Source organism: Oncorhynchus keta, unplaced genomic scaffold (assembly GCF_023373465.1).
Source record: "Oncorhynchus keta strain PuntledgeMale-10-30-2019 unplaced genomic scaffold, Oket_V2 Un_contig_23024_pilon_pilon, whole genome shotgun sequence".
Taxonomy (NCBI): Eukaryota; Metazoa; Chordata; class Actinopteri; order Salmoniformes; family Salmonidae; genus Oncorhynchus; species Oncorhynchus keta.
The window spans coordinates 15,001-40,139 of record NW_026283167.1 but is presented as its reverse complement, the minus strand read 5'-3'; the positions used below and the strand labels follow the sequence as shown (position 1 = coordinate 40,139).

General features: G+C 42.5%; 1 pseudogene; it reads right to left on the bottom strand.

Moving 5' to 3' along the window:
* Positions 1-361: 361 nt before the first annotated feature.
* LOC127921666 (dual specificity mitogen-activated protein kinase kinase 6-like) overlaps positions 362-25,139 on the bottom strand; it is a 25,910-nt pseudogene continuing 1,132 nt past the window's right edge.

The following is a 25,139-nucleotide window of genomic DNA, read 5'->3' as shown; positions in this document are numbered from 1 at the left end:
CTGCCTAGAAGGCTCTGCACCAAACTCAGTGACCGGGTAAGGAGGGCATTCGTCGGAAAGGAAACCAAGGGGCAAATCTGAAGGGAGCTGGAGAGATCCACAGCTGAGATGGGGAAAACTGTACATGGGACAACTATTACCTGGGCTTTTTAGAAGTGAGAATAAAGCTGTAAAAAATATATATTTTTGACAAAAGACATGTGGAAAAAGTTCTCTCAGTAAAAGCCAAGACTGCTTATAGCCCTGAGCACCATCCCATGGTGACGTGGTGGCAGCATCATGTTATGGGGATGCTTTTTCATTAACAGAAACTGATCAAGTTTGAGGGCAAATCCAGGGAAATTCTAGAGGAAAACCTGTTTCAGTCTGCAAGGGCCTGTGACTGTGGCGGAGGTTCCCCGTCCAGCAGAGGCCCTGTGACTGTGGGGAGGTTCCCCGTCCAGCAAGAGGCCTGCGACTGTGGCAGAGAGTTCCCCGTCCAGCAAGAGGCCTGCGTGTGGCGGAGGTTCCCCGTCCAGCAAGAGACCTAAGGCGGAGGTTCACCTTCTAGCAGAACAATGACCCTAAACACACAGCCAAAGCTACACTGCAGTGGTTTGAAAACAACAACCTGAATGTCTTTGAATAGCTCAGTCAATGCCCAAACCTCAATCCAATTGAGAATCTGACAAATTGCTGTTCACCAAAGGTGCCCATCCAACTAAACCGAGCTTGAGCAATTTTGTTAAGAATAGACCAAATATTGCAGTATCCAGACGTACCCAAAGACTCACAGCTGTAATCGCTGCCAAAGGTGCTTCTACCAAGTATTGAATCAGGGGGCCGAACACTAATGCAACAAACACTTTTTTAAATTCACTTTGGTGTCAAAAATATTTGCAGGTTTTAAGTATATATTGTGTTAAAACCTGGAATTGAAAAGTATTTAATTGGTATTTTTAACATTTCATTTACACAACAAAATGTGGATAAGTCCAATTGGGGTGAATACTTACTTGTGTTCTCTCTCTCCTCAGCAGCTGGACACCACTGGACAATTTGGCCGGGCTACAATTTTATTGATCAGCTTTTCATTTATTTTTTTTTTAAATCGGCCCAAAGCCGGCAATTACCGACTAACGGAAACCCAGTCCTACAGAACACATGTAATATTCCGCTTGGTCTCTAGGCTGAATGATGTGACATAGTTAGTCCTATTTACACAAGGAAAGGAAGTGAGGAAGTAGTCCTACTCACCGAGACAGCCATCTTTCCCAGGATATCTTCAGGGATGGTCATGCCTTTTTCTATCACCTGCTTATAGAACTTATCCAGAGAGGTGTCCATCAGCTCCATACAGATCCACACATCACCCTGGGAACACAGGTACAACATGAGAAGGTCAGATTGGGGTGAGAGTTTAAGGGTTAAGGAGGTGGGGTGGGGGGTGGTGGGTACTGAGATGGAGAAGGGGGTGGTGGGAACGGAAAAAGGGGGCTATGGAGAAAGCGGTAGAGAACGATTGGAAAAACAGAACCACATTCCAGACACAGATTGGCTAACAGGAAGGAGCTTTTTCCAATGTGCTCCGCTGCAGATGCATAATCCTGTGGAACGCTCTCTTCTCTACGAGTGGTAGTAATTACATCCGGCAAGATCAGAAATTCGTTATTTGTTTATCTTGACTACAACATACACCGCTCTATCATCTGACGTCTCTCTACGTGAGAGAAAGGGGTCACGGTACCTGTGTCTGGATGGCAGCCCAGTCCTACAGTACAATGTCATGTGTAAATCAGGAAGTCTTATGTTTCCACATGACCAAAAGTATGTGGACACCCGCTAGTTGAACATCTCCTTCCATTAATATGGAGTTGGTCCCTGCCCCTTTGCTGCTATAACAGCCTCCACTCTTCTGGAACATTGCAGAGAATTTACTTGCTTCCATTCAGCCACAAGAACATTGAGGTCAGGCACTGATGTTGGGCAATTGGGCCTGGAAATTAGGCCTGGCAATTAGGCCTGGCTTGCAGTCCGCGTTCCAATTCATCCCAAAGATGTTCGGTGGGGTTGAGGTCAGGGGCTCTGTGCAGGCCAGTCAAGTTCTTCCACACCGATCTCGACAAACCATTTCAGTATGGACCTCACTTTGCATGGGGGCATTGTCATGCTGAAACAGGAAAGGGCCTTCCCCAAACTGTTGCCACAAAGTTGGAAGAACAGAATTGTCTAGAATGTCATTGTATGCTATAGGCGTTAAGATTTCCATTCACTGGAACTAAGGAGCCTAGCCTGAACCATGAAAAACAGCCCCAGACCATTATTCCTCCTCCACCAACTTTACTTTACATATGCATTGGAGCAGGTAGTGTTCTCCTGGCATCCACCAAACCCAGATTCGTCTGTTGGACTGCCAGATAGTGAAGCGTGATTCATCTCTCCAGAGTCCAATGGCGGCGAGCTTTACACCACTACAGCCGATGTTTGGCATTGCACTTAGGTTTGTGTGCGGCTTCTCGGCCATGGAAACCCCATTTCATGAAGCTCTCAACGAACAGTTCTTGTGCGGATGTTGCTTCCAGAGGCAGTTTAAACTTCGGTAGTGAGTGTTGCAAGTGGCCCGGTTCTGTGAGCTTGTGTGGGTCAATTTCTCAGTTGAGCCGTTGTTGCTCCTCGGCGTTTGCACTTCACAATAACGGCACTTACAGTTGACCGGGCAGCTCTGCAGGGCACAAATTTGATGAACTGACTTGTTTTAAAAAGGTGGCATCCTATGACAGTGCCCACGTTGTCAACAGCTCTTCGTACGGGCCGATCTACTTCCAATGTTTGTCTATGGAGATTGCATGGCTAATGTGCTCAAATTTATACACCGGTCGGCAACAGGTGTGGCTGAAATGGCAGAATCCACTCATTTGAATGGGTGTCCACATATTTTGTATAGTGTAGAAATGAAGAGGACTAAGTTAGTTGTTAAATAACTGCCTCTCTGAACATACCTTATGCAGTCAAATATATAGGCACCCATGCAGGATTCACAATTACTTCTAAAATAAGTTGACATTTAAACATTTAAAAACTTACGGTGTTTGATATACATTTTGTTTGATATACAACTGATCAAAACTGAAATTAGGTTCTGCACTTAAGTCAAAAATGTCATGGACTAAATTATTCAAAATTCTAATTAATTTGGTGAGTGAGGCAGTGATTCTTGGAAAGTATCATTTATCCTACTCTTGTAAATTGCAGGTGCCTACTGGGGTAAAAAAGAACCAACTAGTTTGGAAAATATAAAAAAACTGTTGCACTCCACTGTAAAGTGTACGGGTACCGATATGTTTGGCAGCATGTTTACAAGTCTCTGTCCTCCGACATCCCTGTAAAGACATTGTAAAGGAAGCCTACGTTCAACATAGTAATGAACACGACCAGCAGTAGAGAAACCAAAGAGGAGTAGCTGTTGTGAAACAACTTACGGGGATCAAAACACAATTAATACACTCCACCTAAAGATTGTCTATTGTAGGCTTTTGTACTTTAGAAAAAAAACACTACAAGACATAAGTATTATTATTTGAATTGTATTTGATTTTTAAAGTATTTTTTATAAAGAAGCTGGCTACCTCTCTGAAGAGTGCGCCGTAGAAGGTGACTGTGTAGAAGCAGTCTACTGTCCTCATAGAGATGTCCAGGTCCATCAACAGTCTCTCTTCTGTTCCTGGGTGTTCACTGTGGCACGGATCCTCTAGGGTGGGAGGGAAAAGGACATCAAATCCATCCATCAACTCACTTATTACATCAGCAGCTGTCACCACGGCTGTTTTGCAACAGGCAGACAAATTCTGATCTCTTGCGACAATTGTTGATCTGATTGGTCAAAAGACCAAATAGTGGGGAAAAAGACCAGAATGGGCTGCCTGTGTAAACGTAGCCCTAGATCCCCTTAAAGAGATCAGTTACAGCATCAAATCTCTCATACCTTGACTGCCATGATCAGGCCACTGGGCATGTGCCTCATCTTGTCCACCACGCCGTCGCCCTCTCCCCAGCTCGCCAATCTGCTCCAGGTCATCTGCCTTCACCACAAAGTTCTGCTCAGCACCGGCAGAGAGGGGAGAGATGTGTGTCAGGCTCGACAGTGACAGATCAAAACATGAATGGGTGACACGATGTAATAAGGAAGAAGGAACATGTATCTCCCTCCCTTGATGCCAATCACTGAACACAAATTGAGCAGGGTAAAAGATGAGTCACTAGAATTCCTTTTTTTTTTTTTTTTACCCAATCCTCATCTCGTGAAAACAAAACAGTAACAGAGAGCCCGAAAAGCACAAAAGAAAAACTAGATCTAATCTCCCAACAACAGTGTGATTCTAACCGGGGGTACTCCTCTTTGTCTGAGAGTGGCTCGGAGCTATGTCTTTGTTTAAGTAACTACTCTAACCAACAGTTTCTAATCAACAGGGAAAGCATTGGACATGGTAAGGGGGCTGAGTCGAAAGACACCGCAAATTACCCCTTTTTCATCTAAACTACTGGTTCCCGTAAAGAATGGAGAACTTCTGTCCTTTTCACTTCATACACCAACTAAATCAATGGTTGCCCCGACCTTGACTTCAGGCTAAATTATAAGAGGAAAAAAGCCAGCATTTTACCAATGAAAAATTGGTAAATACTTTTACTGCCCGTCAGGAAGATAAACACATTCCAGTCTGCAATCAAGTATTCAGTCCGAGTCGTAATGTTTGCTAGGCCGTTATATAGTCGGCTCACAGACCCTTTTACTGAGCCAAAGCTTTCATCTTTCTGCATCCAAAGCACAGAGAATCTTACTCAACCTAATGCTGTTCAGACTGAGGGACGCAAAAACCGTCATACCAGTCGGCACAGTGGGACAAGAAAGAAGAGGACTGTAAAAAGCAGCCCGACAGCAAAGAGTTTCTAGAACTAACCCAAGATCGATTGGAAATGACAGGCTCTGGTCTGAGCATATGAATCATAGTGGCAGAGTCAAACACGAGCTAGTGAGATCCTATTGGCGCATTGTAGCATTTACTCGCATGTGTCCATTAGGGAACGCCTACTCTGAAGTTCACGTGTGTATTAACTCAATTCGCCATTGCACTCCTTATAAACAACGCCAATTTTTTTTTGTTACAACTTTGGCAAAGCGTTAAGTCTACAAAACACAGTCCACTCTGTTGGATACAATTATTATAGTTTTTAGAAACAGAAAACAGTATGGATATCAAATGTTTCATCAAATGAGAAAATTTACAGAACTTTGGCCAAAATCCATCTTCTCCACCACCGTCCACTGGGCCGTCCTCTCATCACTATATTTGTTTGTGGAAATACCAACAATGTCACATCCAGTGAAATATCGGTCTAATTGTTCCATTTATTTTATTTTAATTATTTAACTAGGCAAGTCAGTTAAGAACAAATTCTTATTTACAATGACGGCCTAGGAACAGTGGGTTAACTGCCTGTTCAGGGGCAGAACAACAGATTTGTACCTTGTCAGCTCGGGGTTTGAACTTGCAACCTTCTGGTTACTAGTCCAAACGCTCTAACCACTAGGCTACGCTGCCACCCCATCTGTCCGAAGGTTTGCATTGTTATGGTAACAACACCCGGTAGAAGACGGCAGACGGCAAAGTTGAAATATTTGAACTCTCCGCCAGCCTCAACGGCATTTACCGTCACGCTCTCACTGAAAACATTTGCCGTTTACCTCGTACCATCTAAACACAGTATAGGTTACAACAACTACAAATGTCAAACCCGAAGTTTGTGCTTCAGTTTTAAATAAAGGTTTAGTCGGAGGAACGTGTGGGGACGAAACATAGTGGTAAACGAAAGGTAAGAATGTGAGTAAACTACACTGAACAGTTCAGTGAACAGGAATAAGATGTGGTAAGTAGTACCTTCTCTCCAATGGTCACACAAGCTTTCGAATCAAATCTCTTGGGGGTCTGTAAAGTAATCAAACAGTTGTTAGGATATAAAAAGCGTTATGTACATAAAACTGCATGCATTAACCTGTTAGAACTCTAGGGGCAGTATTTCATTTTTGGATAAAAGACGTGCCCGTTTTTAGCGCGATATTTTGTCACGAAAAGATGCTCGACTATGCTTGGAATTGATAGTTTTGGAAAGAAGACACTCTGACGTTTCCAGAACTGCAAAGATTTTCACTGTGAGTGCCATAGAACAATATCTACAGGCAAAACCAAGATGTTTGAGTGACCAGGAAATCAACAGGATTTTGAAGGCACGTTTTCCATGATCTCCTTATATGGCTGTGAATGGCTTTGGGAATCAACGGACACTTCCTATCGTTTCCCCAGGTGTCTGCAGCATTGTGACGTATTTGTAGGCATATCATTGGAAGATTGGCCATAAGAGCCTACAATTACAAGTGTCCCGCATGGTGTCTGCGTGAAATTGGTGCGCAAGTCAGGTCCCAGTATTTTTCCATCCGAATCAGAGAAGAATGCACGTGTCTAGGACTGGCATTTCAATGAAGAGATATATGACCAAACACCTTGAGGATTGATTCAAACAACGTTTTCCATGTTTCAGTCGATATTATGGAGTTAATTCGGAAAAAGTTCGACGTTTAGGTGACTGAATTTTCGGTTAGTTTCGGTAGCCAAATGCATAGTAACAAAAACGGAACGTTGTGTCCTACACAAGCATCTTTCAGGAAAAACTGGACATCTGCTATGTAACTGAGAGTCTCCTCATTGAAACATCTGAAGTTCTTCAAAGGTAAATTATTTTATTTGATCCCTTTGCTGGTTTTTGTGAATGTTGCGTGCTAAATGCTAACGCTAAATGCTACGCTAGCTATCACCACTCTTACACAAATTATTGATTTTCTCTGGTTCTAAAGCATATTTTGAAAATCTGAGACGACAGGATTGTTAAGAAAAGGATAAGCTTGAGGACAGGCATATTTATTTCATTTATTTTGCAATTTTCAGAAATCGCTAATGTTGCGTTATGGTAATGAGCTTGAGGCTGTAGTCACAATCCGGATCCGGGATGGGGGCGGCCTAACAGGTTAATTCATTAAGATTTCAAAATGTTCTGGGGGAAAAAATCTACATGTAGATGTTAATGTAAGAAACAGTGTTTGTCTTGAGTTATCATCATGACACTGAAATGATGCTGCGAACAATATTCACTGGGCACATTGCGCCAAAGACATCAGTTTGTGAACCACTTATCGGTGAACACATCCAAACGGTAATCTCTAACTAGCCTCCTCTCTCCTGATTGGGAGGAAATGGAGCCGTCACTGACATCTTTAGGGTCATCATGTTGATGACAACCTCATATCTGTATTAAAATGCCTCATAGCAAAACAGGATAACACTTTATATTTAAAAGAGAAGGTTGCGCAATATATGTCCATAAATTTAACAATGTAGATTGGTGATATTCCATCTAAAATAAAAAGTCTCTATGCATAAGTTTATAATAATGGAATTACATGTATCATAAACTCATACCAACAAACAATACATTGCGGCTTTGACGTCAAGAGCAGGGTACACGGTTTAACGGTAGGCATGTTTGGTCTATTGGGGGAAAAAAGTTAGACCGCTTGGGGCAGAATGGCTCAGGGAAATCGCTTGAGCTTCAGTCTCACTTCGTCCCAAAGAATTACGATGGCTACCAACAGTGGAAGACTGGATTCAACATGAATCTGAGGCTAGTAAAAAGGGGTTCCACAGTCAATATAGGCTCCAAGTCCACTGACACCACCTGTGTTACAGCACGATAGCAGGCGGCTTAGGTGATGGAGGTGACTCTGTAAGTAGGCACTAGAGTGCGCAAAGAGTTTTGTAATTCCACTAGTAACAACATGATAATAAAATGGTAATAGAATTGTTCCATAGTAGGTAGGGGTGTAACAGTTCACCAAACCCGCGGTTTGGTATGTAATTGCGGTTTTAGGGGGGCACGGTTAGATTTGGTACAGTGGGAAATTAAAATGGCGACAGTTACTGTAGTTTTTGGGAGGGTGGTACAACAATATTTTTGGTTATGGAAAATATATTTCAGAGCGGTTTAGATGGTAAAATGATTCTCACACTATACTAGTTTATTTTGTCACAAACTGAAATTAGGCAAACTATTAAGAGTTTTAGCATCCAGGAAATGACTGAGCGATTTCTGCATACTGCAACTTTAATTTATGTGCCCACCAGCAAGATCCTTGGTTAGTTGTGCTTCTATAGCGTACATGTGATTGCAGAGTTTGCCGAACATAATCACCACGGGATTGATGCAAATAATCGTGATATCATTCTGCCAGATATCCATAGTCTACTTTGTAGTTAACATTTAAAATGAGAAGGTTTTTGAGAAAGGCTTTCCATCAACCAGAATAGGTAGCTTGTCATATCGTTACATCATATCATTAGCATCATGCTGACGTCTACATGGTGGCGGACGAACACGAAAACAAAGATGGACACATTCCCGCTCCCAACGAGTCTTCAGGAAGTTGAAGGAAAATACAAAATCACTGACGCATTTTTTATTAACATCTCTTATCATCTTAGGGAAAATCAATTAATTATCTCAGAAATTCAATATATTTAGTTGATATCCTACTAACTCTTCTACTGGGAAACCAAAATGTTCCCGAGCTGGAGATGTTTAAATTATCATGGAGTATCCTCCTGGTTTATTCACTCAACACTCAGCATATCATACAGAACTAGCTCCCGGCTGCGCCTCACAAAATGACCGTCTGAAATGTGGCAATTAAGATTTGAATTTTGATCACAATGTGCGCATAGGCTCTAGTTGTTTGAACAGAATAATAATAATAATAATAATAATATATGCCATTTAGCAGACGCTTTTATCCAAAGCGACTTACAGTCATGTGTGCATAAATTCTACGTATGGGTGGTCCCGGGATCGAACCCACTACCCTGGCATTACAAGCGCCATGCTCTACCAACTGAGCTACAGAAGGACATAGCGTACAAAGTTGTCAGCTCAGATTTACTAAAGAGCCATACAACACAGTGTAGGCACAGCCTCGGCCTAGTGATGTATTCATTTGGGTGTATTCATTTGGGTTCACCAAAGCGTGGTTCCTGTACTGAATGGTTTGGTACAAATACATGTACCATTTCTACTTTAGTGACTGGATTGTACTTTGTATTGTGTTGGGGGTGATTTTGTAATTACACAAGGTGAATAATGTCGTTGTAATACAAAGAGTTGTAATATACAGTGCCTTCAGAAAGTATTCACATCCCTTGAATATACTGAGATGTTGCGTCTCTGGTCTACACACAATACTCCATCATGGATAAGAGCGTCTGCTAAATGACTTAAATGTAAATGTAAATGTCAAAGTGGAATGATGTCATACATTTATTTTGGGGGGCAAATTAATAAAAAAATGAAAAGCTGAAATGTCTGGAGTCAATAAGTATTTAACCCTTTAAGTTAAAACCCCAAACAGCATTGCTTGCTGTTTGGGGTTTTGGGGTTTTAGGCTGGAGTTTCTGTACAGCACTTTGAGATATCAGCTGATGTACGAAGGGCTATATAAATAAATAATAATAATAATATATAAATACATTTGATTTGATTTGTTATGGCAAGCCTAAATAAGTAGAGGAGTAAAAATGTGCTTTACAAGTCACATGGACTCACTCTGTGCAATAGGTGTTTAACATAATTATTTAATGACTACCTCATCTCTGTACTCAACACATACAGATAATTGAAAAGGTGTCTCAGTCAAGCAGTGAATTTCAAACAGATTCAACCAAAGTCCAGGGAGGTTTTGCAATGCCTCGCAAAGGGCACCAGTGTATTAGTATATGGGTAAAAATGAAGAGAAAATAGCAGACATTAAATACCCCTTGAGCATGGCGAAAGTATTAAACACACTTTGGATGGTGTATCAATACAACCAGTTACTATAAATATACACGCGTCCTTCCTAACTCAGTTGCCGGAGAGGAAAGAAACCACTCAGGGATTTCACCATGAGGCCAGTTACAGAGTTTAATGGCTGAGACAGGAGAAAACTGAGGATGGATCAACAACATTGAAGTTACTCCACAATTTTATTTATTTATTTATTTCACTTTATTTAACCAGGTAGGCTAGTTGAGAACAAGTTCTCATTTGCAACTGCGACCTGGCCAAGATAAAGCATAGCAGTGTGAACAGACAACACAGAGTTACACATGGAGTAAACAATTAACAAGTCAATAACACAGTAGAAAAAAGGGGTGAGTCTATATACAACGTGTGCAAAAGGCATGACTAATCTAATTGACAGAGTGAAAAGAAGGAACACTGTACATAATATAAATATTTCAAAATATAATACATCCTGTTTGCAACAAGGCACTAAATGAATACTGCAAAAACAACTAATTGTCTTGAATACAGTGTTATGTTTGGGGAAAATCCAACATAACATATCACTGAGTACCACTCTCCATATTTCTAAGCATAGTGGTGGATGCATCATGTTATGGGTATGCTTGTAATCGTTAAGGACTGGGGAGTTTTTCAGGATAAAAAATAAACAGAATGGAGATAAGCACAGGCAAAATCTTAGAGGAAAACCTGGTTCAATCTGCTTTCCACCAAACACTGGGAAGTTAATTCCCTGTTTTAAAGCATTCCAGGTGAAGCTGGTTGAGAGAATGCCAAGAGTGTGCAAAGCTGTTGTCATGACGCTGGCCCAGGGGTAGGTTATGACAGTCATAAATACCTCTCTCCCCTTTTTTCCTCTCTACCCTACTAATGTCAAGATGTAAAGATGTAAATGTCAAGATGTAAAGATGTAAATGTCAAGATGTCAAGATGTAAATGTCAAGATGTAAATGTCAAGATGTAAAGATGTAAATGTCAAGATGTAAAGATGTAAATGTCAAGATGTAAAGATGTCAAGATGTAAATGTCAAGATGTAAAGATGTAAATGTCAAGATGTAAATGTCAAGATGTAAATGTCAAGATGTAAAGATGTAAATGTCAAGATGTAAAGATGTCAAGATGTAAATGTCAAGATGTAAAGATGTAAATGTCAAGATGTAAATGTCAAGATGTAAAGAAGATATTAAAGAGTGAAAGTCTTACGTAGCAGCAGCAGCAGGAGGCTGCTCAAACACTTCCTTGGAGAGCTTGAGCCCAGGCTTCCTCTTACCTGAAAGGAGAGAAATGACAGCAGTGAACAACTGGTAGAACAATACAATTATACACCAACACATACACCTGAAGACAGCAATTCACATTCAACAAAATTAGAAAGGCAGTTTGGATGATCTGAATTGTAAAAGTGGAGTTTCTTCCCGAGTTTTTAAAATGTTACTTCTAGTCATCTCAGATGTCTCATCCTGCAGTGTATTTCCAGGGCCTGAGTCCAGCAGCCCGTCAGACACTTCCGGTTGGATGCGTGAGTAACTCCAGAACCTAATTGAATGTAACAGGCCCGCTGCGATTACGAGCAGCGAGAGGAGATGTGTCTGTAGCGTTGGAGCAACGCGAGTTAGAGCTCTCTACATCCGGGTGGAAGGTTCAACGGCTCCATGCCACAGGGCATTACGGACACTCCTGAGGGTGTGAGTGACAGGTTGCCGTCTCCGACAAAGAGTGTGTGTGTGTGTGTGTGTTCACCAGAGCATCTGGATCACACCTCTAGTGCTTCCACACAGACCTGGATTCAAGTACTATTTCAAAATCATGTCATGTACTTTAGCTGTGCTTGACAGAGCTTGCCACAGAACCAATAGAAAATCCCACAAGTGGAAACCACGCCCACCTGGTACTCCAGGCAGACTAAAGCAAACGCTCAACATATTCAAAAAGATTTCAAATAGTATTTTTAATCCTGCTCACTCACACAGAAGAGCTACACAGACACGCCCGGACTTCAAAAGATCTACATACTTACTAGGTGACGTCCACCTGGCTATGGGCGGTGGTGACGTCCACCTGGCTATGGGCGGTGGTGACGTCCACCTGGCTATGGGCGGTGGTGACGTCCACCTGGCTATGGGCGGTGGTGACGTCACCTAGTAAGTACATAGATCTTTAAAGTGGAGGGAGTATACTCATTCCTCCCAGGAGGAGGGAGGAAGCATATTGCCTATTGTTTTGGTTTTTTGCGTTGATCGGAATGTTTGGGAGCGTGAGGAACTGTTTCAAGTAACTGAACATACCGTAAGTATTTGTGAGAATGCTATGCACATTACACACACACACACACACACACACACACACACACACACACACACGTACTTGATGGTAAACATACCTGACAATGCAGCGTCTGTGCTATGATGTACTGCAGGTGCAGTTCTAGTAAGCCATGATAAAGATACTCAGTCAATAAACTCACTCAACTAGAATTATTTACATTTTTTAAGAAAGTCTATTTTCTATTTTATTAGGATCCCCATTAACTGGAAAACATACACACAAAAAAAAACATACTGATCAAAACCTCACAGACACACAGTCCAGCGTGCCACCATCATCTCTCTGCGCCACTGTACTGTCACCGTGGCCTCTCAACGCCTCAGGATTTCCACTTTCCAAAGCAGCTTTGCTGCACCAAAATGTCACTTTGGGCCCCTCCCACACGTATTAACAGACGACAATAGCATTTGCAAACCGACACGAGTCTTCTAATAGGCCTAAGTCTATGACTGTTTGAATGGACATTAACCAAACCAAAACCACAAAGGAGTCCTACTCCACCAACTGCAGGTTTCAGAATGTAAAAACAGGAGTTCGCTGCTCCATTCAACACCAGTGATCAGTGATGTAGAATGTTTTACATTCATTTTATTTCTAGAGCTGACAAACAATGCATTGAACTGAACGCTTTGCAATGTTACATCCTCTTGGACAAGAGCTTAGTGCTTCCCACTGCTCCCTCAAATAGTGCTGTGACATTTTTATTTTTATTTGTTTAACTAGGCAAGTGTGTTATTGAACAAATTCTTATTTACAATGACTGCCTAGGAACAGTGGGTCAACTGCCTAGTTCAGGGAAAGAACGACAGATTTATACCTTGTCAGCTCGGGAATTTGATATTGCAACCTTCGGTTACTAGTACAACGCTCTAACCACCAGGCTACCTGCCGCACATTACCAAGGCTTTGCCAAAATAAAGAACTGGTGAGTGGTTATTAACATGACTGAGCACCAGGCACCACATTCATCAAGCTTTTTCCATGACAAGACTATGCATGTCAATGCCAGGCAGGCTGGCGAGGGACTCGCTCTCCAGTTCATTACGGGGACTTTGCCAAAACAAAGAACTGGTTAAGCACCATCATGCTTTCTCCATGAATATGCATACCATTCTGCCAGGGTATGCCACAGGCAGGCTCTCTAACCGTTTCATTACCAACACTTTTCCAAAAAAAACAAAAATCGGTGAGTGGCCATGGCTGAGTACCAGCTTCCCCAGGCTATCTCCATGACTATGCATGTCATGCTGCTACGGCTGACAGGGGATTCAGCACAACTCCACAGTCTTCAACCTACAAGTCTCTGGCTCTATGGGATGAAACAAGACGCGGCACACTCTGCGAAGACGACAGCTTCCATCTCCAGTCCACAGACACAGTCCCCTGAGGTCCCTGCTGCATGCACATCACACACTGACTTAACATCTTACCTATACTGTAGGCACCACATTCATTTCACATTTGCATGCATGAGAGATGGGAGACATGTAAGCAAAGGGCAGCAACTCATAATGATAGAAAGAGACAGTCATGCACTGAGCTGCATGTCAAAGAATCACCTTTGCATTCACTCACACTGTCACGCAACATGTTGAAAAGTGGTTGGATCAGACCCAGGGTCATTTCCAAATGGCACCCAATTCCATATAGAATCCACTAATTTTGACCAAAGCCCTAGAAAGAGAATAGGGCACCATTTGTGATGCAGACTTTGGCGGATTTCTCCAGAAAGGAAAATCACAAGGGACAGAACCTGCGGCTGATCAAAAAAGAGACCCGTGAGAAAACAAGTTTTGATTAAGTCATCGAAATAAAATAAAAAGTGCTGACAACATATTGGCTCACCTTTTACAGCTGAGCTGACTAGCGCAAAAATAATATTGCGATATTGTCCAAAATAATATTGCGATAGGCCTATATTGTCATAAATATCCTAATATGTAATGGATATATATTTTTTCCACTAATCAATAAATTATATAATTTAGAGTGTACAGGGCAGGAATAAGCTAATAGGCTGTATTGGGGCGGTAGGGTAGCCTAGTGGTTAGAGTGTTGGACTAGTAACCGAAAGGTTGCCAGTTTGAATCCCAGAGCTGACAAGGTACAAATCTATCGTTCTGCCCCTGAACAGGCAGTTAACCCACTGTTCCTAGGCCGTCATTGAAAATAAGAATGTGTTCTTAACTGACTTGCCTAGTTAAATAAAGGTACAAAAAAAATTGTCTGTCCTGAGCCAATATAATATTTTCATCTCAAAAACATGTCTTCTTCAACAGACCTTCCTAACATTACAATTCTTGTGTCATATATTTTCACAACTGTGAGAGGAAATTATTGCAAGCTATGCAAATACAGTCGCTGTTTTTAGTTATTCCATATTATCTTGCACAATTTAAATAAATAAAAATACAGTCTCCCCTTTAGGATTTTTACTTGCAGATCTCAGCATTCGATGTAGCTTTGTTTTGCAATGCAACCTAATTGAAAAGTAGTACAGCATTCCCAGTGATTTGCAGCACATGGGTTGAAGACAAGTATGTTGTGAGATGCCAGCAAGAGGTCACAGGAGAAAAACTCTCTCTCAAAGATTTAGCGTCAGGGGTGAAGACGGCACAACTTAAATACCAGCGAGAGGTACTGAAGCTAAAGAAAAGACAATTGAAGGAGTCTTTGCCCTGCTGTCTTTGCCTCACCTAATGTTAACATGAAATACAACCAACCAAGCAGGTCTTGTAATTGTTTTTCTTCAGCATGTAACGAAGCCAGGGGACATGTCCTGTCAGAGACGGCATGCTAACAGCCAGGAGACTATGCCAGAGCGATCTGTGCTGAAACCAAGGCGGCCTCAGGGTGAGTGCTTTGAGCACTGTGAATCTGGAGCAAAAGCTTCAGTGTGAGAGTGCAGCCAGACAGGCCCATGTCCAGCCATGCTGATAATAAACCCAGGGTGGCATTCAAAGCAGGCGGAACCAACCAACCCGCTCATTCTCACTCTTCCAGACCCACACACACGCATGCCGGGAATTCCAACAATCCCAAAAGTCCCTCAATGGAATTACACAGACCCAGAGGAAGAAAGATGAATCAGACATCCGCGAGAGGATGGCAGGAAGGCGAGAGGGAGTGAGGGAACGAGAGATGGGGGCATGGAGTGGAAAAGAGAAACAGGGCCAGGGCAAAGAAATGGAGACAGAGAGATGGGATGAAAATAACTCTTCTTGAGCCTGCGGCTGTTATGTCACTTCTGACCGTCCTGGCAGTCTGAGGTACCATACACTTTCAAAGATGTCAGATACATATGGATCCATTAGGTTACAGCTGTTATATTATGAAGCTCTTTTGGGAACCATGTCTTCCCCAGCAGTCACATGGCGATACACTTCCTACACGGCTGGGATTGACTTAAACGATACTGACGGCAGGTGCTCTGCGTGCTGAGGGTATCAGCTCCAGGTCACGGCAGAGCACCGTCCTGCGTAAGTAGCGGTCAACTAGGTCGGCAGCTAACTTCAGCTCCATGACTACAACATGAGATCACTGCTCAACTATGGGGGGTATGCGATCTTCAGATCCTATTTAGTACACCTGGTTTAAGACCACATCTGCAAGAGTATGAAGAATGGGCCAAGGCAATAGTAAGATCAAGTGGATAACTTATCCATTCAGGGAAGCACCACCGTAACAGTTGTTGGCCTGGTAGCAGCCTAACATGAGCTAGCATTATTTAGGATTCCAAGCATTACAGCCTGCTAACTCTCTCATAACATATTGTCACAGGATGTAGGCCTACCAGGATGGTTGAGTTGGCCAGGCTTCAGTAGGATGTCGGCCTACAAGGCTGGTTGAGTTGGCCAGGCTTCAGTAGGATGTCGGCCTGGCTGGTTGAGTTGGCCAGGCTTCAGTAGGATGTCGGCCTACAAGGCTGGTTGAGTTGGCCAGGCTGGGATGTCGGCCTACCAGGCTGGTTGAGTTGGCCAGGCTTCAGCAGGATGTCGGCCTACCGGCCTGGTTGAGTTGGCCAGGCTTCAGCAGGATGTAGGCCTACCGGCCTGGTTAAGTTGGCCCGGCTTCAGTGTAACCAGGCTTCAGCAGGATGTAGGCCTCCCGGCCTGGTTGAGTTGGCCCGGCTTCAGCAGGATGTAGGCCTGCCGGCTTGGTTGAGTTGGCCAGGCTTCAGCAGGATATAGGCCTACCAGGCTTGGTTGAGTTGGCCAGGCTTCAGCAGGATGTAGGACCTACTGGCCTGGTTGAGTTGGCCAGGCTTCAGCAGAATGTAGGACCTACTGGCCTGGTTGAATTGGCCAAGCTTCAGTAGGATGTCAGCCTACCGGCCTGGTTGAATTGGTCAGGCTTCAGCAGGATGCAGGCTTACCGGCCTGGTTGAATTGGCTGGATGTAAGAGGCTAGGTGTTACAGTCCAGGTAGAAGAAAATAAAATAAATTGGTCCCCGAGATTAGATGACACAATCTGTGGAACTGCAGGGCCATTTCATTCCAGTTACTTACAGTTGGAGTTGGACGTTTACATAGATTTAGGTTGGAGTCATTAAAACTCGTTTTTCCAACCACTCCACAAATTTCTTGTTAACAAACTATAGTTTTGGCAAGTCGGTTAGGACATCTACTTTGTGCCTGACACAAGTAATTTTTCAAACAATTGTTTACAGACAGAATATTCCACTGTATCACAATTCTACACACTAAATTGACTGTGCCTTTAAATAGCGTGGAAAATTCCAGAAAATTATGTCATGGCTTTAGAAGCTTCTGATAAGCTAATTGACATAATTTCAGTCAAATAGATGTGTACCTGTGGATGTATTTCAAGGGCTACCTTCAAACTCAGTGCCTCTTTGCTTGACATCATGGAAAAAACAAAAGAAATCAGCCAAGACCTCAGGAAAAAAATGGTAGACCTCCACAAGTCTGGTTCATCCTTGGGAGCAATTTCCAAATGCCTGAAGTTCCCACTTTCATCTGTACAAACAATAGTATGCAAGTATAAACACCATGGGACCACGCTGAAATAAATCACTCTACTATTATTCTGACATTTCACATTCTTAAAATAAAGTGGTGATCCTAACTGACCTAAGACAGGAAATATTTACTATGATTTAATGTCAGGAATTGTGAAAAACTGAGTTTAAGGTGTATGTAAACCTCCCACTTCAACTGTATATGATGCCAAGTGGACCAGGTGACGCCCTGTTTTATTCAACAATACACCCACACACACCACAAGTGGCTGGAGAGTCGAGAGAGATGTTTACGTAGCACATGGGGATGTGTGAAACGAACTCCTGAACCTGTCCACACCTGCATCAGCGAATAGTTTGCTTTTTTTTTTGTGTGGCGCCAACTGGTAAGACGTTTCAGGAGGTCATATAGGTGCTAGGAAGGCAGGAAGTCCTGGGTTTGAGCCTCGGGGTGAGCTGAAGCAGGAAGCCGCTGTTCTCGCTAAGTAAGCAGCCTGACAGCCATGACCTTTAGAAAACCCGAACAGGTGTGTTGTTAACATGTGAGTTAGCCCACCAGCTCTCTGTACCTTGGTTCAACATAATTAAAAGCACTTCCTATTCAAATCCAGGAACCTTCCCCAATCACCATTTAAAAACGTGCATCAAAATGTCTTGTCTATTTACCTCCAGACAGCTTGTCTGTCCAACATCCAGAGTACTGTCATAGCATTCCAAATGGCACCCTATTCCCTATATAGTGCACATATTTTCCCTAAGTAGTGCACTATGTAGGGAATAGGGTTCCATTTGGGATAGCATGCCATGAGATGAGATGTACTCTCTCGGTGGTAACCGGAGAGCAGTAATTCGCAGGTCATCAAGCTTTCTTTTCCTCAGTGTGCTAGCTGGGGGGGGGGAGTTTAAGAGAGATCACTTTATTGGTCAATTGCACACAAGGTCCAACTGGTAATCAGGCACTGCCACCCGAAGTGCACTGCCACCCGAATGCTTTAATATCAAGGACACCTTTGATCCAGCCATGATGACAATGGCTAGGCCTATTTATTGCATCCAGCAGAACCGGGGTGCCAAAGTTCACCCTCTATCTTGATAGGTTTAACCAGGCAGGCCAATTCTGATCTTTTAACACTAATTGGTCTTTGGACCAATCACATCAGCTCTTGCCAATAATTAGGCAAAAGATCCAAATTGGGATGCATGTGTCAACGCAGCCATAGAGGAACCAAGAAATGTTGTTTCAGACACGTGACATTGATTTACTAAAACATACATGAACTCTACAGCCCTTCAGGACACACCAAATCAATTTTCCTAAAAACGGCCCTTCAAGAAATGAAAAGGTTAAATGAAAACAATTGTAGCATTATAGTTGCAGGGAGGAAGGTTATGCCAGGAGAAGTGCATGCAAAAGGTGTCAGCCGTGTCAATGCCGTGTAGAGAAGGGAGCTGATTGGTTATTCAGGAAGCCTGATGAGGTTTCCAGATGAATGTTAGGATTCAGCTGTGACACGTTGAATGTATTACTTTGACATACGCGCCATGCAGTAAACCTCAGCTACAGAGTAGATGCAGACTTTTTCCCCTTTGAGATCAGGGAGAGAGAGAGAATACACTGCTGGAGACCTGCTGTGATCGCATTCACCGTGGGGTGGCTGGCTCCAGGCAGGATGAATGAAGAGCAGACTAGATTTATGCTCCTATCAGAGAGCTCCAGCACAGAGAGAGTCACAGAGAGCTCCGTCACAGAGAGAGTCACAGAGGTCCAGCACAGAGAGAGTCACAGAGAGCTCCGTCACAGAGAGAGTCACAGAGGTCCAGCACAGAGAGAGTCACAGAGAGCTCCAGCACAGAGCGAGTCACAGAGAGAGTCACAGAGAGTCACAGAGAGCTCCAGCACAGAGAGAGTCACAGAGAGTCACAGAGAGCTCCAGCACAGAGAGAGTCACAGAGAGCTCCAGCACAGAGAGTGTCACAGAGAGCTCCAGCACAGAGTCACAGAGAGAGTCACAGAGAGCTCCAGCACAGAGAGAGTCACAGAGAGCTCCAGCACAGAGAGAGTCACAGAGAGCTCCAGCACAGAGAGTCACAGAGAGCTCCAGCACAGAGAGAGTCACAGAGAGCTCCAGCACAGAGAGTCACAGAGAGCTCCAGCACAGAGAGAGTCACAGAGAGCTCCAGCACAGAGAGTCACAGAGAGCTCCAGCACAGAGAGTCACAGAGAGCTCCAGCACAGAGAGAGTCACAGAGAGCTCCAGCACAGAGAGAGTCACAGAGATCTCCAGCACAGAGAGAGTCACAGAGAGCTCCAGCACAGAGAGAGTCACAGAGAGCTCCAGGCTCGTGAAGATGCATGCTTCATGTTAACCCTGTGTAGCCATCTACCGTCTTGTCTTGCAGTCTGACTAAGTTGTACTTTGTGTTGACATTCATTTGCCAACCACTGTCCTGGCGCATCAAGCTTTATCCTGCACAGATGGCTTGGTGTGGTGGTCTCCGGCAATTCCACGATAACGGAATTGAGCTTTGATTCATTTGTTATTGTTTTTTTTTTTTTTTACATTCAAATGTATGCCAAACAAAAACCATTGATTTGAAAGTTTAACAAACCATACAACTCTATGCACAAGGAACACTTCACAATTTCCACTGAAAATGTTACAAAAACGATTTTAGTGGAAGAAATATGCAGATGCAAACTTTGGTAACGGAAATACAGTAAAATCCCCTCAGGTTTACGCGACCACGTTTTTCCAAAAACTGCTAAATATCTGCTACGAATGAAGATGGAAAAAAATGTCTGCAGAGAAAAATGGGGTTTCATCTTATGACATGACACCGAGTTAGAAAAAAAAAATCTATTTTGGTTATTGAACTACAGTATGCGAAGTGGATTTACACCCGGTTCCAGAATCACATCACGGGTCCCTGATCTGTTAAGGATATGAATGTCATTCTCCTCATGTTTCACAAGTTTGGACATCACATTAAAGCAGAGTCGGGTTCAGTACAGTAAAGTAGAGTAGAGTATAGTTCACTACATGCCCTCTTGCAGACAGTGTTATTATGTTGGAATTTGAGTAGACATTTCTATTCCTGCTGCTACATCTTGATTTTGCAACTGTGTAAGTGGTTACTGTACTAGAGAGCATGATGCATGCCGGAGAGTGAATCAATGTGCTAAATTTGCAAGAAGCCGGGCCCGAACAGCAACAACATTCTTAGCAACGGTTACAGAAACGATTTACTTGCTATGACTGTGAAATGTGATTCTTTATCTACCTTAGTTGAATGCACGGACTGTAAATCCCTTTGGATAAGAGTGTCTGCTGAACTGCTTAAAATGTAAAGACCTATGTGAAAATGAATGTACCAAAATGAACTGAAAAGCACACTGGGTATTATTATTGGCCGTGCTTCAGGGTGGAGCTCATTAGAATAATACTCAGCATGCATTGCAATTGTTCATTTTCACATACACATTTAGAATAAACTCGTATCAGACCATAGCGCAATCAAACTTCTGATACCAATGCAGGTTGAAAGGGGGCCAAAAAAAAAATTGTACAGAAAAAATATTTTGAAAATACAAATTAAAGCCCTCGAAAGTATCTTATTGGAAAATGCATTGGAGTGTAGTTCAGTCCAGTGTAATACAAATTACTAAATACTCAGAAGTAATGAAATACATACAGTTCCTTTAGAAAGTATTCAAAGTGGAATTTTGTTTCTAGAAATGTTTACAAATGTATAAAAAAATGAAAAGCTGAAATTTCTTAGTCAAAGTGTTATGTTTGGGACAAATCTAACACATGCCTGTGTACCACTCTCCATATTTTCAAGCATAGTGGTGGCTGCATCATGTTATGGGTATGCTTTGTAATCGTCAAGTACTGGAGAGTTTTTCAGGATAAAAAAATTATTGAATGGAGCTAAGCACAGGGCAAAATCCTAGAGGAAAATCTGGTTCAGTCTCCTTTCCACCAGACACTGGGAGATTAATGCACCTTTCAGCAGGACAATAATCTAAAACGCAAGCCCAAATCTACACTAAACTTGTTTACAAGCCCAAATCTATGTGTGCAATTTACACTCGAAACTTGTTTACAAGCGCCATGCTCTACAACTGACCATGAAGACAATGAATGTTCCGAGTTACAGTTTTGACTTACATCTACTTGAAAATCTATGGAAAGACCTGCAAATGGTTGTCTAGCAATGATCAATAAAACAATTTTACTGAATTTGAATAATGTTTTAAAAGGATACATGGGAAAATGTAGCACAATCCAGGTGTGGAACACTCTGAGAGACTTACCCAGAAAGTCTCACAGCTGTAATCTCTACCAAAGGTGGTTTAATGTCAGAAGTACAGTGAAATGCCTTTCTAGCAACAACAAAAAGTACTGATTCAGGGGTGTGAACACTTAGTAAATTATATGTTTCTGTGTTTACATTTTCAACTAAATGTGCAAACATCTCAAAAAAGAAAATATATATATATTGTCATTATGGGGTATTGTGTGTAGATGGGTGAGAGAAAAATAATATATATTTAATCCATTTTTTATTCAAGCTGTAAGACCACAATTTGTGGAATAAGTCTAGGGGTTTAAATACCTTATGAAGGCACTGTGTCTCAAATATATGTAACAAATACTTTCCATCTCTACACACACACACACACACACACACACACACACACACACACACACACACACACACACACACACACACACACACACACACACACACACTTAGTGGATCATCAGCTAACAATGCAGTGAACAATCCTACTGTTATTGCAGCAGAAAGCCACTATAGGCTTGGAACAGGACCAACAATAGGCTCGTCGAAACAGCAAATTTACTATCTGTGCAGCTGAAAACGATGCAGGGTCTATTTGCATGACAAATGGGGTGTTTGTGCAGGCCAGGCTGGGGCAAGAGGGTCGGCTGAGGCTGGGCTACAGTGGCAGACGGCAGAGGACAGGGACACGCACTGAGAGGGCCACTGGCTGCCATCACCATCCCCAGTGCCACAGCACAGTACAACAGACAATGATGAAAGCACAACGGTCCGTCTCTGGGGTAAACTGCATTTTTTTATTTTTTTATTTAAAGACTCAGCATCATTTACTCCCTAGTCCCTACTGACACGACGAGACAGTGATGACAGAAACACATAGATGTCTGGTAGCCCCCCTTTGTAAACCCATCCCATCTTAGGGTTGACACTTGCACGCCCTTATCTTGCACAAGAATTAGAGCAGGAGCCAGTATCACTTGCAGAATATCTAAAGTCTTGATAAATTCTTTGGCATTTCCTATCACAGCATTTTAGTTTTTTTGTAAAAATAAAATATTAAAAATGCATTTCCAGAGCCCTTACTAAAGGAAAGAACATATGTATCTGTAAGGTTTGCTCACACTACAACGTCTGGGGTGCAGCATTTCTAACAACGTAAATACTCAATGGAAACCGTTTCGCAGGTGTTTTTATTTTGCACAGATTAAACAAAAGTGTGAATACATTGTTCCGACTTAATATCACATAAAAGTCCCAAACCAGCCGAGTCCATAAATTAAAATAGGCCTTTGTATTTACCACATAGAAAGCGTCACCATTCGCTGCAACGGCAGTGTGTGTGTGGGGGGGGGGTTGACGTTTCACCTGTATTGACAGAAGCCCACAGGTAAAGGTAAATATTGCTGCCAATCAAAGGGCGAGCCACTAGCTGGTCATATCCTGCACAGCCAGCCAGTGTGTGTGTGCTGTGCGTGTGTGTGGGTTGCAGGTGTAGAAAGCTGTGCATTGTTGTGTTTCTGGATGGCCAGATAGCAACTATGGTGGGGGTTCGTAGGTGGCTTGTTTCAGCAAATTGTATTTTGAAGTGTTTTTAGGCTTTTTGATTCATACCAAGTCTGACAATATGGGAAAAATTCGATAGCTAAGTAACTAATAACTGTAATGATGTATTTCAGCGACAACAAGTGTTTATTGTGCAAATGTATTTAAGAAACAGAAGAAATATAACTGTAATGATGTATTTCAGCGACAACAAGTGTTTATTGTGCAAATGTATTTAAGAAGAAACATTGACTCGACTGACTGAAAACCAACCATCTGCAATAGGAGAGCCCATACTAGACGACCTCACAACAAAGTAGTTGGTTATGTTCCAAATGACACCCTATTCGCCTATGTAGTGCACTACCTTAGACCAGCACCCATTGGGCTTAGGTCAAAAGTAGTGCACTATTCAGGGGATATGGGTGTCATTTGGGACACCGTCGATAATAGCCATCCTGGCTATGCAAATCTTATTTAAAAAATCATACGCATGTTTCTCCTTGATGATCTGTTAAAATAGATGTTTGCCTTGGCCTTAGGAATGCAGTAGGGTCCACTAAGTGCAGAGGCCTGCAGCTATGGACCATGTGCATCCTTGACATCATTGCATGGAGGGCTGAGTGTCTGTGGATTTTGTCTTCTCCCTTTGTTCTTCATTGATCAAGTAAGACCACTGATTAGTTAAGAACTCCACTGTCTAGGTCTTAAAAACAAAAAAAAGGACACTAGTGGAAAGGAATCATCAAATGAATGAGTTCAGATGGATCGGAGTAACGGGACAATTATTGTTGTGAAAAAACGATGAAAACACTCTGAAAATATTCATCAATATTCAAAACTCCTTCAGTGGAGGAACGAGACGAGTGACTTCTGGTTTTTGTCTATGTGTGTCCAATTAAGAAAAAGACAACCAGGTGAGGGGCGTTTCTAATTGATCAGTGACCTTAATTGATTAATGAATCAAGCACAACGGAGCTCAATAGCAATACATTCCAGAGGGTTATAGAGATTGTCTCTAGGTCTAGTCTTCTTGTACACTGGTCCACCTCGAGAGAAATAAGCAAGAAACAAATGAGAATCTCACTGCCGATAGACACTTAATACAGTGGCAAGCTGTTCTTTCTCTTGCTAGAACAGAAGCTGTACCTGCTGCGTGCCGAGCCGGTAGTGACGAACCTACTGATTATACTTGTAGAATCGCAATGCTCATCAGTGGCCAACAACCTGACTTTGAGCCAATTAGAGAACACAAACTCCCCACGTGGGGGAGCCAAAAAAAAGGAGAAAGAGAACATTTTCTTCGTACATCCATAGATGAGCCAGTCAAACTTCATATGCAATGTAGGCTATGGGATGATAGCTAGCTTAGTGCAGAGACGCAATGCACTGAATACTTCCTCCAAGCTAGCTAACCACTGTAGCAGGTATTGCCATTATAATTCAATTACAACGGATTAGCTAGCTTCCATGTAACAGCTGCTGAGTTAGCTAGCTAAGGTTCACTGCACTATGTAGTGCTAGCTAGCGAATGTGCGAACGTTAGCTGGCTAAACATTTGACTATGGGCTGGACTGGCAGTATTATGGAGAGTGAATTAAATCGTTTCTTGCTGGGTAGTTATACAGCTGTGGCCATCTTGCTAGTATCAACAAGGGTTTTCTACAAAATAGCAACATTAGAGCAGATAGCTTGGAATCTAGACCATAAGCAATACGCACAGCTATGAATTGCCCGAAAAAAAACAAAAAAAAGACACTGCCACCTTCTGCTTAGTAAAATTTTAACATGGCTGAGTGACTGACAACTTACAAGGTCTTTGCTGTGTGAACACAAAAGAGATTGACTGCAGGCACTCTTCACAGGTACCAGGTACTGTCAGCAGATAACCGTTTGACAATTGTACCTGTGTCTGAGCTTTTACTTCGTGAATGTGGCAGGGATGTTTTGCTTGGAGACTCCTATTTTAATAGCCTACTGCCCTGTTTCTATATTTAGCTTTTAACTTTTTAAAAATGTCTATCTAGGTCTATAGGCGCCCCAATAATTTCCATTATGCACCA